Source organism: Gopherus evgoodei, unplaced genomic scaffold (genome assembly GCF_007399415.2).
Source record: "Gopherus evgoodei ecotype Sinaloan lineage unplaced genomic scaffold, rGopEvg1_v1.p scaffold_60_arrow_ctg1, whole genome shotgun sequence".
NCBI classification, from domain to species: domain Eukaryota; kingdom Metazoa; phylum Chordata; order Testudines; family Testudinidae; genus Gopherus; species Gopherus evgoodei.
Window position 1 is genome coordinate 566,332 of NW_022060081.1, and position 12,464 is coordinate 578,795.

The 12,464-nt window shown below is 48.9% G+C and overlaps 1 protein-coding gene, 1 long non-coding RNA gene and 1 pseudogene across 3 annotated transcripts in view; all 3 read right to left on the reverse strand.

Annotated features, from left to right (window-relative positions):
• Nucleotides 1-12,464, reverse strand: part of LOC115643461 — a 591,865-nt pseudogene that overhangs the window by 453,524 nt on the left and 125,877 nt on the right.
• The window catches only part of LOC115643458 (zinc finger protein 271-like), a 200,782-nt gene that overhangs the window by 96,954 nt on the left and 91,364 nt on the right, over nucleotides 1-12,464 (reverse strand). The window lies entirely within an intron of this gene.
• LOC115643481 lies at nucleotides 414-8,134 on the reverse strand. 2 transcript variants are annotated; one of them, XR_003998330.1, is made up of 3 exons: nucleotides 6,886-8,134; nucleotides 6,689-6,837; nucleotides 414-426 (listed from the first exon to the last, which is right to left on the reverse strand). It is a non-coding gene; the product is annotated as an uncharacterized LOC115643481 (long non-coding RNA). The 2 variants fall into 2 exon arrangements; XR_003998329.1 differs by having other exon boundaries at nucleotides 6,689-6,844; nucleotides 6,878-8,134.

The following is a 12,464-nucleotide window of genomic DNA, read 5'->3' on the forward strand; positions in this document are numbered from 1 at the left end:
TTCACATGTACTGTAACCACCCCCAACAAATACAATTCTATATGCAATACTAATACACTGATTAACTATATTGTACTAACCTTAACCTACCTATAACCTTATCTAACAACTTATAAACTTTGATTGACTTTTATGATAAACTTGATGGTAACTTATACTGAAGACAGGCACAGCGACTTGTAAAGCTATTATGATTTATAAACTGCTAGCTTCACCTGCGCTGTACCTGCTTTCAGCAGGGCACAAAACATATACAGTTGTTATATAGTGATTAACTATTGACTAATACTATTTTTAAACAACTTAAACAATTTGCTAATATAATTAAACTATAATATTAATACAGACTTAAGATTAACTAGCTCGAGTACAACCAGACCTTTCCACTCTGAAATCTCGCCCTGCATTCTTCCAAAGATACATTACCTTCTTCTTCGAGTGATTGCTCATATCCATTCCAGTTAGGTGTACGCGCCGCGCGTGCACATTCGTCGGAAAACTTTTACCCTAGCAACTCAGTGGGCCGGCAGGTCGCCCCCTAGAGTGGCGCCACCATGGCGCTCCATATATACTCCTGCCGGCCCACCCGCTCCTCAGTTCCTTCTTACCGCCCGTGTCGGTCGTTGGAACAGTGGAGCGCGGCTTAGCTGACCTCCACTTCCCTAGCTACTCGTTTTCTCGTATATAATTATGCAGTTATAACCCTTTTATATATATATTTGTATGGTTATACGTGTTTTCTTTGCTAACATGGTTAGTTTAGTTAGCGGGGTTCAGGAAGTAGCCCTTCCATGAGCCCAGTGCCGGAGCCATGCATGGCTCACCCGGTTTTAAAAGGGGCCCGGCTTGCCAGAAGCCGCGGCCGAAGAGAGATCTACATGACTCCTGTTTGAAGTGCCTCAGGGAATCACACTTGACAGATAAGTGCCCCATTTGCAAGGCTTTTAAGCCGAGAACAAAAAGGTGCGGGACTTTCACTTATCCCTCCACCTTGGGCGCCGAGCGATGTTCAAGCGGCGGGCAGAAGCGCCTCCTCGGCACCGGACCCCGCCGGTACCACCAAGGCCTTTCGGCACCGACCGTCGCCGGCACCGATGTCAACTCGGCACCGCTCCCTTCTTCCGAGGTCGAGAGAGTCTACGATTCCTGCTGGTGCCTGGCAGCTCCCCGGCACGCGCCGTGGTTGAGCCCCCTGCTCCCGCTACTTCCGTGCCACCTGCATCGCAGCCAGAGAGCTCGCCTAAGTTGCGTTATCCGGCACCGTCACCTGCAGAGGCACCGATGACTTCGGCTCCGTCGATTCCAGTCCCCCAGGACCATGGAATCCGGTGCCTGGCAGCTCCCCGGCTCGCGCCGTGGTAGAGCTTACTGCTCCTGCTGCTTCTGTGCCAGCTGCACCACAGCTAGACAGCTCGTCTAAGATGGCTCGCCCGGCACCGCCGACGTCGGCACCGTCGATCCCGGTCCCACGAGGGCCGTAGAATCCGGTGCCTGACGGCTCCCCGGCACGCGCCGTGGTTGAGCGTATTGCTCCTGCTGCTTCCGTGCCAGCGGCACCGCAGCCAGAGAGCTCGTCTAAGTCGGATCGCCCGGCGCCGACACCTGCTACGGCACCGATGACGTCGTCACCGTCGATCCCGGTCCCACAAGGGCCGTAGAATCCGGTGCCTGACGGCTCCCCGGCACGCGCCGTGGTTGAGCGTATTGCTCCTGCTGCTTCCGTGCCAGCGGCACCGCAGCCAGAGGGCTCATCTACGTCGGATCGCCCGGCACCGACACCTGCTGCGGCACCGATGGCGTCGGCACCGTCGATCCCGGTCCCACAAGGGCTGTAGAATCCGGTGCCTGACGGCTCCCCGGCACGCGCCGTGGTTGAGCGTATTGTTCCTGCTGCTTCCGTGCCAGCGGCACCGCAGCCAGAGGGCTCGTCTACGTCGGATCGCCCGGCACCGACACCTGCTGCGGCACCGATGGCGTCGGCACCGTCGATCCCGGTCCCACAAGGGCCGTAGAATCCGGTGCCTGACGGCTCCCCGGCACGCGCCGTGGTTGAGCGTATTGCTCCTGCTGCTTCCGTGCCAACGGCACCGCAGCCAGAGAGCTCGTCTACGTCGGATCGCCCGGCACCGACACCTGCTGCGGCACCGATGACGTCGGCACCGTCGATCCCGGTCCCGCAAGGGCCGTAGTATCCGGTGCCTGACGGCTCCCCGGCACGCGCCGTGGTCGAGCTAATGCTCCGGCTGCTTCCGTGCCAACGGCACCGCGGCCAGAGGGCTAGTCTAAGTCGGATCGCCCGGCACCGACACCTGCTGCGGCACCGATGACGTCGGCACCGTCGATCCCGGTCCCGCAAGGGCCGTAGAATCCGGTGCCTGACGGCTCCCCGGCACGCGCCGTGGTTGAGCTCCTGCTCCGGCTGCTTCCATGCCAACCGAAGCCTCTGAGGCACCGACAACATCGGCACCGTCGATTCCAGTCCCACAAGGGCTATCGAATCCGGTGCCCGACGGCTCCCCGGCACGCGCCGTGGTTGAGCGTATTACTCCCGCTGCTTCAGTGCTGACGGCACCGCAGCCAGACAGCTTATCTAAATCGGTTCGCCCGGCACCGGCTCCTACCGAAGCTCTGATGACCTCGGTACCGTGGATCCCGGCCCCACGAGGGCCGTCGAATCCGGTGCCTGACAGCTCCCCAGTACGCACTGTGGTTGAGCCTGCTGTTCCCTGCACGCCGGAGATGTTACCAACGGCGAGGGCTCTCAGTGCCATGACAGAGTCAGTGCTGCCTGACCCGGGCACCGCCGGTACGGGTAATACAGTCTCTTCAAGGGACTGTCCCCTGTCAGTACAGCAGAGCGGCACCGTTCATGATCACGGTCCCGCAGACACTCCAAGTCCTGTCGGCACGCCGGACACCACTGGCAGTCCCGGTGCTGTTTTCCTCGGTACTGGTCACACTCGCTGCACCGGTCGGTATCCCGTTCGCCGACCCGCTATCGGCACCGTTCCGACATCTGGCACCGGGGCAGGTACCTTGACTCCTGTAGCTCTTCTCCGAGCCTCGAGATCTCGGTCGACCTCCCAACACCGTTCTGGTTGCGGGTCTGGATCTCGTTCCAGGTACCGATACGCCCCGATGCCGGTCCCCGGTGCCGAGTTGGGCAAGGTCCGAGTGAGTCAGAGACTCGGCCCATGCCTTCTTTTAGTACCTCCATGGCCGTCCGGACACGCATCCGTGTCAGCCCATATGCGCAGATTTTATGCTCAGGACCACGATCCTGATATGATGGCCAGCGGGCGCCAGCCCCGAAGCAGAAAGAGCCTTGGCGAATGCAAGGTGTACTCTGCAGGGGCCCTGCACCTCTGGGTAGCAAAGCAACAAGCCTTGCTTAGCTGCGATAATTATAGCACCTGGGTGGAGGAGTTTCTCCCTCGAACCTCCCACCTGGAGTTCGCTGCCGTCTTGGAGGACGGGGGAAAGAATTTACCCTTTGTTGGTAAAGGCATCTTCGCGGCAGAGACAGCCCCAGACTGCGAAGCCTGCTGGACAATAGGGTCCTAATGCGTCTCAGCATGTATACGCTAGCGACCAAACGCAGGCCTTTATGGCCCCAGCCGCCATACTCTGTGCCTAGCCAGAGGCAGAACTCTGGAAAACGGCAAGGCCAAGGTGGTTGCAGACAAACGTCAGGCCCCCTAAAAGCCAAAGTCAAGGTCCCTCGCAATTACCACTGGGACCAAAGACGGACCTTCCAAGGTTCGCCGGAGGGCGGTGTACCAGTCGCAGGACGGGATCCCGATCCCGCTTTCTCCTGGCATGGCCCCAGTTACTTTCAGATCGCTGGGTCCTGCGCACGATGGAGCATAGGTACCACCTTTAATTTGCTCCAGCCCTGTCCCCCTTCAGCGGACGAAAGGGGCAAGGGGTTTTACTCCCGTTATGCCCTAGTCCCCCACTCGAACACAGGTCTCAGACCTCCCTGGTCCTGCATGGACTCAACCGGTTTAGGATAAGGTTGAAGTTCTACATGGTATCCCTGGGAACCATTATTCCATCCTTGCCTCCTGGGGGCTACTATGCCGCCCTGGATATGGAGGACGCGTACTTTCGCAGTGCCATCTTCCCTCCACACGGGAGATGCCTCCGCTTTATAGCCAGCGGTGAATACTCCCGGTTTACGGCCATAGTCGCCGCCTTCCGTCGCTGATGTCGGATATGCGTTTTTCCGTATCTGGACGATTCGCTTATCCGAGGAGACTCTGAGACACAAACCGCTCAGCCGTGGGCATCGTCACGGTCTTATTCACAGATCAAGGCCTGATGATTACTATAGAGCAATCCACTCTGGTTCCCACGCAGAGGTTGGGCTTCCTAGGGGCTATCCTGGTCTCCTACCTAGCCGGAGCCTGCTTATCACAACTGCGGTTTTAGGCGAGGGCAACAATCATCTGAGGTCTGAAGGCTTTCCCAACGACCTCAGCTCGCTCTTGTCTCAGTCTCCTGGGTCCATGGTTGCCCGCAAGTTTGTAACCAAACACGCCAAGCTCCGCCTCCGTCCTCTCCAAGTCCGGCCCACCTCGGCGTACCGCTTGGTCAGGGAGCCAATGGTCATGGTAGTCACCGTTCCCTCGAACGTCTTAGGCTCCCTAGAGTGGTGGCTAACTCCCTCCTTGGTGTGGACAGGGATGCGGTTTCATCCGCCCCAGCCCTCACTGCCCCTGACGGCGGACGCATCATCTCTCTGCTCGAGTGCTCATGGTCGCCTCCGAGCTTAAGGCCTTTGGTCTTCTAAGAAGCTGGCATTCCTCGTTAATGCCCCAAAAATGAGAGTAGTCCGCCTGGCATGCCAGGGGTTCCAGCGGCAGCTGCGAGGCCGTTGTATCTCGGTGTTTACAGCCAACACAAGGGCCAGGTGCTTCATAAGTATTCAGGGGGGACATAGTCCTCCCCCCTTTTTTTTTGTCAGGAGGCCATCCATTTCCGGGTCTTTTGCATGGCCCACTCGATGGAGCTGGCGACGTCCTTTCTCCCAGGCGTTCGGAACGTCTTAACTCTTTGACTCAGCAGGTTTTTCCTGTCTTACGAGTGATCACTCTGCCCCATGTGAGGCGTCCCGCTTTCCGGAAGTGGAGATGTTTCCTCACACAGACCTGTTCGCTCACCGCGAGAGCAGGAAATGCCAGGTGTTCTGCTCCTTCCAAGGTCTCTCCTCGGAATCGATCTTGGACGCATTCCTGATGCCGTGGAACGGCCAACTGCATTATGCCTCCCCACTGTTCCCACTGGTTCGTTACGTCCTGCTCAAACTCCGCAGGGGCAGAGCGTGCATCATCATGATCACTCCAGAGTGGTCCAGGCAGCACTGACATACCACGTTGCTCGGCCTGTCAGCCCAGACCTCATCACTCAGGGCAATGACAGGCTTCGTCACTCGGACCTGCAGCCTCTTCGCCTCACGGTGGCTCCTGCGTACCTGAGTCGGGGTGACAGGCAGCCTTCCACCTGGTCAACGTACCGAGCCAGGTGGAAGCGTTTCCTTTACAGCTGCAGTACGCTCGATCTTGCTCCTGCTGAGGTCTCGATCCCCTCTATTTGGCCTGCCTCTGGCCTTCAGCGGCAGGATCTGGCGGTATCATCGCTGAGGACACTCTCAGTGGCCATCCCTACCTTCCAGCAGGCTAAGATGGACGTTCAGTGTCCCACGCTCTATGGATTCGAGGTCCCTCAAGGGCTTGGAGCGCTTGCACCCTCGGGTGCGCCGCCCAGCCCCGCCCTGGGACCTCAACCTAGTCTTGGCCAGACGGGTCTCTGAGATCAGAGCTCTTACGAAGGTTCCACAAAGACAAGGTGCAGTTATGACCGCACCCGGCTTTCCTCCCTAAGGTGTTTTGGCCTTTCATGTTACCCACAGCTCAACGCAATGGGCATAACCGTTGCACTCCTTGGACATCTGTGGAGTGCTCGCATTATATTGTGCTGACAGAATCATTTCCTAAGGTGCCCCAGCTCTGCCCCGGTAGCGGGCCAAAGGGAGGGCTTGCTTGTTTTCCTCTCAGAGGATCTCATCTTGGGTGATGGCGGACATCCCCACTTGTTATGATTTGGCTCATATTTCCCCAAGCCACATCACCGTGCATTCTACCAGGGCTCAGGCTTCATCTGCCGCCTTGCTGGCTCGTGTTTCTACCCACGAGACCTGTCGCGAAGCTCCATTGGTCCTCGGTCCTTACCTTTGCTTCGCAGTATGCCCTGGTTCAGCAGTCAAGAGAGGCTGTAGCCTCTGGCTCGGCAGTTTTATTCTGCCACATTTCACTCCGACCCCACCGCCTTTGTACGGCTTGGGATTCACCTAACTGGAATGGATATGAGCAATCACTCGAAGAAGAAAAGACGGTTACTCACCTTTGTAACTGTTGTTCTTCGAGATGTGTTGCTCATATCCATTCCGCACCCGCCCTCCTTCCCCACTGTCGGAGTAGCCGGCAAGAAGGAACTGAGGAGCGGGTGGGCCGGCAGGAGTATATATGGAGCGCCATGGTGGCGCCACTCTAGGGGGCGACCTGCCGGCCCACTGAGTTGCTAGGGTAAAAGTTTTCCGACGAATGTGCACGCGCGGCGCGTACACCTAACTGGAATGGATATGAGCAACACATCTCGAAGAACAACAGTTACAAAGGTGAGTAACCGTCTTTTCAGTCGACTGTTTCCTGCACTGGCAAGGCACAGATAGTCAGTGACGCACAAGTCCCTTTGGTTCAGGGGGTGTACGTGGAGCCTGACAAAGAGTGATCTCTTTTAGGTCAACACACACACACACACACACACACACACACACTTGCACCTTTAACTCTCTCTCACACACACACTCTTGCACCTTTAAACTCTTTTTATACGGTATTTGCTGGCCGTGTTTTAAAACAGGTCAACCAATAAAGGTGGCCAAATGTTTCAGTGTGGTATTTGCAGTTGTTTTGAACTTCTGAACTGTGCATCTGTGCTCGGCTCATCTCTACTCTATGCGACTAATTGTGGTCAATTTGCTAGACTCAAAAATGCTCGAGTCAGCTTAGAGAGGTATTTGGTTGCAGAGCATAGTAACCACAAGTCTGTATCTATCTTTACAGAGTTTCCTTTTTAGTCTATAAAGCTTCCTAGCTAGATTATGCTTATGTAGAGAAATCTCTGTATTAACTCTCTCTTTAAATCTCTATAACGTTGCATTGTGTTATTTTGTATTAAGTATCTTTCTGTATTAAGTATCTTTATGACATTGCATCTGGCATGATGTTATTTTGTATTTCATATGACTTGGCATTGTGCCTCTTTATTTTCATACAGCTTTGTATTAGATCCCTATACAGAAAATTGGTAGAAAACTTTGTATCAAATGTTATAGCCCCTAAGGATAGTATAGTTAAAGTAAAAGAAAACATATGCCTTTTTGCTAAAAGTAGAATAAGATCTTCCCCCCACTCTGTAATCAATTGCCCTATTGACTGAATGAGGTGTGAATGAGTGAGGCTTGGAAGACACCCACCTCCAGACAGCTACAACAGTTGAAGAGGGAATGGGAGCCAGAGCAAAGGACAATACAACTTGTCAAGTAGGCCCAATAAAGAAGAGCAGACATATTGACGGCCTCAGGGATTAGAAGCAAGCACCTTCTTTAGAAAACACCCTCTTTGAGCAGCATTGGGACAACACCCAGAGAAAAGCAGCACAAAGACCAACGGACACAGACCCAGATTTTGAATCTGGTCTAGATTTGCATAAGAGGGAAGCTGCTATAAATGCGAGGTGTCTTGCAGAAGGACCCCGGGTCTGGTCTTGTCACCATCGGAGCATCGATCTGGATCGGCAGAAGCCCGGCTCCACCCCTCCCCTGTCTAACTCACCTGGCCAGTGCAGTTAAGGGTAGCAACTAGTTGGTAACAACAGCAAGACGGAGTATGTTTGTGTCTGTGTGTGTGCGTGAATGCATGAGTTAGACTCAGGACTCAGTTTGTCAGACCACTCTGTTTTATTAGCGCAGTGCTCCGCCAATAGCACCCAGATAACGTGAGCACCATGCAAGGCACAAACTATCTTATTTATACAGATAAAAAAGTAGGAATTAGACAAAGGGACAAAGAAAGCAAAACTGTAAAATTCACCTGGGGCACAGCATGCATATCCTACTTCCTTACTAACTCTTGTCCATCTAAGGCTAATACTTCACCAATTGCCTTTAAACGGTGCAATTGTTCTATGTTAATGTCTGTATTCCTGACACCTGGATTGCAGCATTCCAACAATTTTGCTTAAAGGTACAGACAGCATTTCTTTAATCCTTTCTATTTTCACAATATAATTCATTCTACTTTCACAATCCCTCCTTTTGGTCAAGCGCACGCAGTGACCAACAATTACTGGGTTCCACAAATTAACCATTCCTTATCTCTTTGTTCATCAATGATATTCAAAATCATCATATTAGCACTCTGTTTTGGGGCAGTCATCTGGGTGACACAATTCTGGATACAACAGGAGATTAACTGAAAGCATACAGAAATCACTAAGATTCTAAACAGGATAGCTAAGGCTCTCTGAAACAACCAGTTTCCTATGCCAGAGAAATTGAACAGGTTACTTAGCCACTTCCATAAAGAACTCGACTCTTTATGGGGAAGATAAGCGATTTGTTCTAAGTGGCTAGCGCGATCTATTACCTCATTGGTATCGTCAGGTATAAACAGACAACATTGTTTTCCAATGAGAGCACAGATCCCTCCTTTGGCCGCCAGCACTATGTCCAATGCCAGACGGTTCTGGAAGGCCACCTGTCAGATTGCCTCTGTTTCTTTGGCCAAGGCTCTTAAACTTTCTCTGGTTTTATTTGCCATTATTTTAACTACTGCTTGTAACCTCAGGAGCCTTTTTGCCTGGTGTATTACTCCCCCAAGTGGGATAAAGGAACTGCCAATAGCCTCTTCCCAGGTGTCATTACTGTTCCATATTGTGTTAAACGGACAAGGTCCTCCAGTGAGGTCTGGGGAATTGAATGGGAAGCCAGGACAGGAACACCAGTTTGAGAGTGGGCTGGGATGTGGCTGCAGAACTAGCATTTAGAAATATTAAGGGTCTGAGCTATCCACACTTGCTGCTGGATAAAAGAATTGTCATTGTGGACTCCCCAGACCTTAAGACACCAACAGCCAAGGAACAGGCACCACCAGAGGTGCATGTTGGAGGCAGGCCCTTCTGGTTCTGACAGCCTCAACTGAGGGAACTGCAGTCACAGTTTTATGTCTACCAGGCAGCAGGTGCTAGGCTCACTACTGCTTCTTCTTGAGCCTTGCTTTATGTAGTCGTCTGCTTCCGGCAACCCTTACGAGAGCATAGATTGTAAGGTATTGCAGGCTCTTCCTCTACGTCTTCTTCTGGAGTCAAAACTGACTCTGCGTGGTCCTGAGATGATGATTGGTTCACTGGGGGTGGTGCTTTCTTACACTGCAAAGATGCACTCTGAGATGCCAGACAGTTTAACAGCCATCGGGGTAGTAAGCAGTGCCTGGTGATTCTTTGATGTTCTTTAAGTCTCTTTACTACTTCTTCCTTGACTCTGGCTATAACAATGGCCTTCACACCTTATCTTTTCCTGATGAATACATTCCTCATTCACACAAATAGATTGAGAATACAAACAGTAGTATTTTATATCGAGCAAAAAAGTATTGTAAATTAAACCTTGCAAGTTTTACAATGAATAACCAAGACAATTTACATTGAGACCCAGGCCTTCAATGTTTCTCTAATTTACTTAACATAGACACAATAGAGAATCCTGTCTCTTACTACTTAAATCTTAAAACAAAAAGAGTTAGAGAGGGCCCAACTAGCAGGATGAAATCAAATTGTACATTAATTCTCATAGTACATTATAAAATCCAGCTTCTACATATCCCTCTTTTGACACTAAGATTATTAATCGCCAGTGTCACTTCTTATTTAGTCCATGTAGTAGAAATTACTGGGAGGTGATTTGAGCCTGTGGCTTTAGCTTTGCATACATTTGTTTTATCCACCAGCACATTTTAACCATTTTAATTAAACACATAGAATTTAAAACCAAAAACAATTAGAGGTAGTAACATTAGTATGCCAGTAGTTGTGGGAGACCATCCAGAAAATATGTTATACCAATGGTAAGCTGTTATGTTTTTCTGCAGTGGCAATTCTTAACATGTCCCCATTTGCGTGTATAATATGCATAGTCCAGTTTTCCACATTATTTTTTTTTAGGAACTATGTTACCTTTTTACCTTTTAACAGATGATTGGTAACTGTTTGCCATTCAATGCCAAGATTGATAGAGAACTCAGCTAAATCAGTGCTCACAGTAAGCTGAGACTGTTGATGTTGTTGTTGTGGCAAATAGTAAATGTGACTATTGGTAAACACAGTACTTACATTACCTTTACATTTGTCTTCTGGTGGGTTGCTAACACTTTTTAAACACTTCTCCCCAAGAATTAACACATACACATAGCCCATTATAGAGTACTTTGGACTATCTGAAAGACAAAGAACATTTTTTGACCCCTTTTGGGGTGGCATTGATTATTGCTTAAAGATTCCATTCTCTTACAAATACCCTTCCTGATTGCAGGCAAAACAGGAATTACCCCATATTTTCTTGTGTTTTTTTTGTTCTATAGGCAGGCCAGGTTTTAATGGCTTCTACATTTTAAGGGTTATGCAAAAATTATTCCACTGTTTAGTTATTAAATTCATGAGGTGGTGTACCTCAAGTTTTTCCTCTTATATAGCAGACCAAGTTTGTAATGTTTTTCCTGCTGTGTTAAGCTTTAAGTTTATTCACAGGTAATAGCTGAGAAGCATCATTACCATATTACTTTAAAGGATTTTTCCAAAAATCATACACTAACTTGTTACAGGGGTACTTACTAACATTAAATTTATTTCAATGTTTAACATTAACAATAACATTAGCATCAAATCTATTAAAGGTATCTTGTTATACCATGCCTTTTATGTAGGCAATTTATTTGCTGACCAGGTATTTTATTTATTTGCAGCTTCTTTTGTGCTGGCAGTTCTCACCTTTCTTTATCAGTTAGGTAATTTGCATGAACACAGGCTTGACTTTTGGATTTAAAGCCATCAGCAGAGCTCAGAGCCTCTGTCTCAAGACACAGGGATCTGAAAAAGAAAATACAGCCTATTGCGGCTCTTTTTGGAGCCCTAATAGGATTTTAATTCAGCAGCACATTTCATTTGCTTTTTTTTTTTAAACCCCTTTCTACAATATACACTGCACATGTCCTAGGGAAAATGCACATTCTTTCTATACTATAACTTTTTAAAAAACATTAGCCATATTAATTTTTACATAAGGTGTAACTGTTTCTTTTGTTCTTACAGAGTTTTCATGTACTCCTATCAAAGTGACCATCTGTTTACACAGAGCCATTTTAAGGCTTAGTGTTTTTAACATTGCTTCTTTTTGTTTTGTGCACCTCATCTCTGCTGTTGCTTCAGATGGTCACTGTTAATTTCTTATTCTTTCATTACAGCTCTTATCTGCTATTGTTACAAAAAAAACCAAACCAAACAAAAAGACTCCAGAATCTCTCCCTATTCTCCTGATTTTGACTGCCCTATTGCAGCCATGACTTGGTCTTTATTTAAAAATATTTTAATTTTTGTAAAGAATCAAATATTTTAATTTTTGTAAAGAATCAAGATACCCCTGAAGGGTTAAATGCTAAAACCCAAAGCCAAACAGCACTAATTACCTGGGTCTTGCAAAAAGGTCTGTCAGTTTTGCAACTTTGAATTAAAGAGTCAAATGAATTTTTAGTGGCATTAAAACCAAAACCAATTTATCTTACACCTAGAAAACAGGAGTTTTACAAACCAGATGTGTTGGTTTAGATTCTTAGAATGTTACATATTTTCACAGACAAATAGATACATTCACATTTTCTTTTCCTTAACATTTCTTTACACTGCTTTGTTTTTACATAGCTGTATATATATTTGGATTATTTACAAGAATTCTTCTGGAAAAGGGCCCATTTTCCCTTCAGAATGGCTGCAAAGAAACCAAGAATTTTGGTCCTTTTTAACGTTTTCACAAAGTTTAACTGCTTAATTCTCTCCAGCCTCTGTAGAGTTAATTTTTCACTCTTTCCTTAAATCACTTGTTTATGTCCCAAAAATGACACCTTTATCACCTCAGATTTCACCATTTTAAGTATTGTTCCAGGGGTTCATGCCTGCACTTACTGCTTTTCTTACTCCTGACACTATTCCCTTAGGGCTTTGAACCTGTTTTTCAGTTTCTTTATCTGTTGCTTGCCTGGGCCCGATCCTGCTTTTTCCAATGAACCATTTGTGAGTGCTATTGTGGTCACTTCACAATTTTGAAAGAAATGTTCAAGGAAAGGGACCAGGAA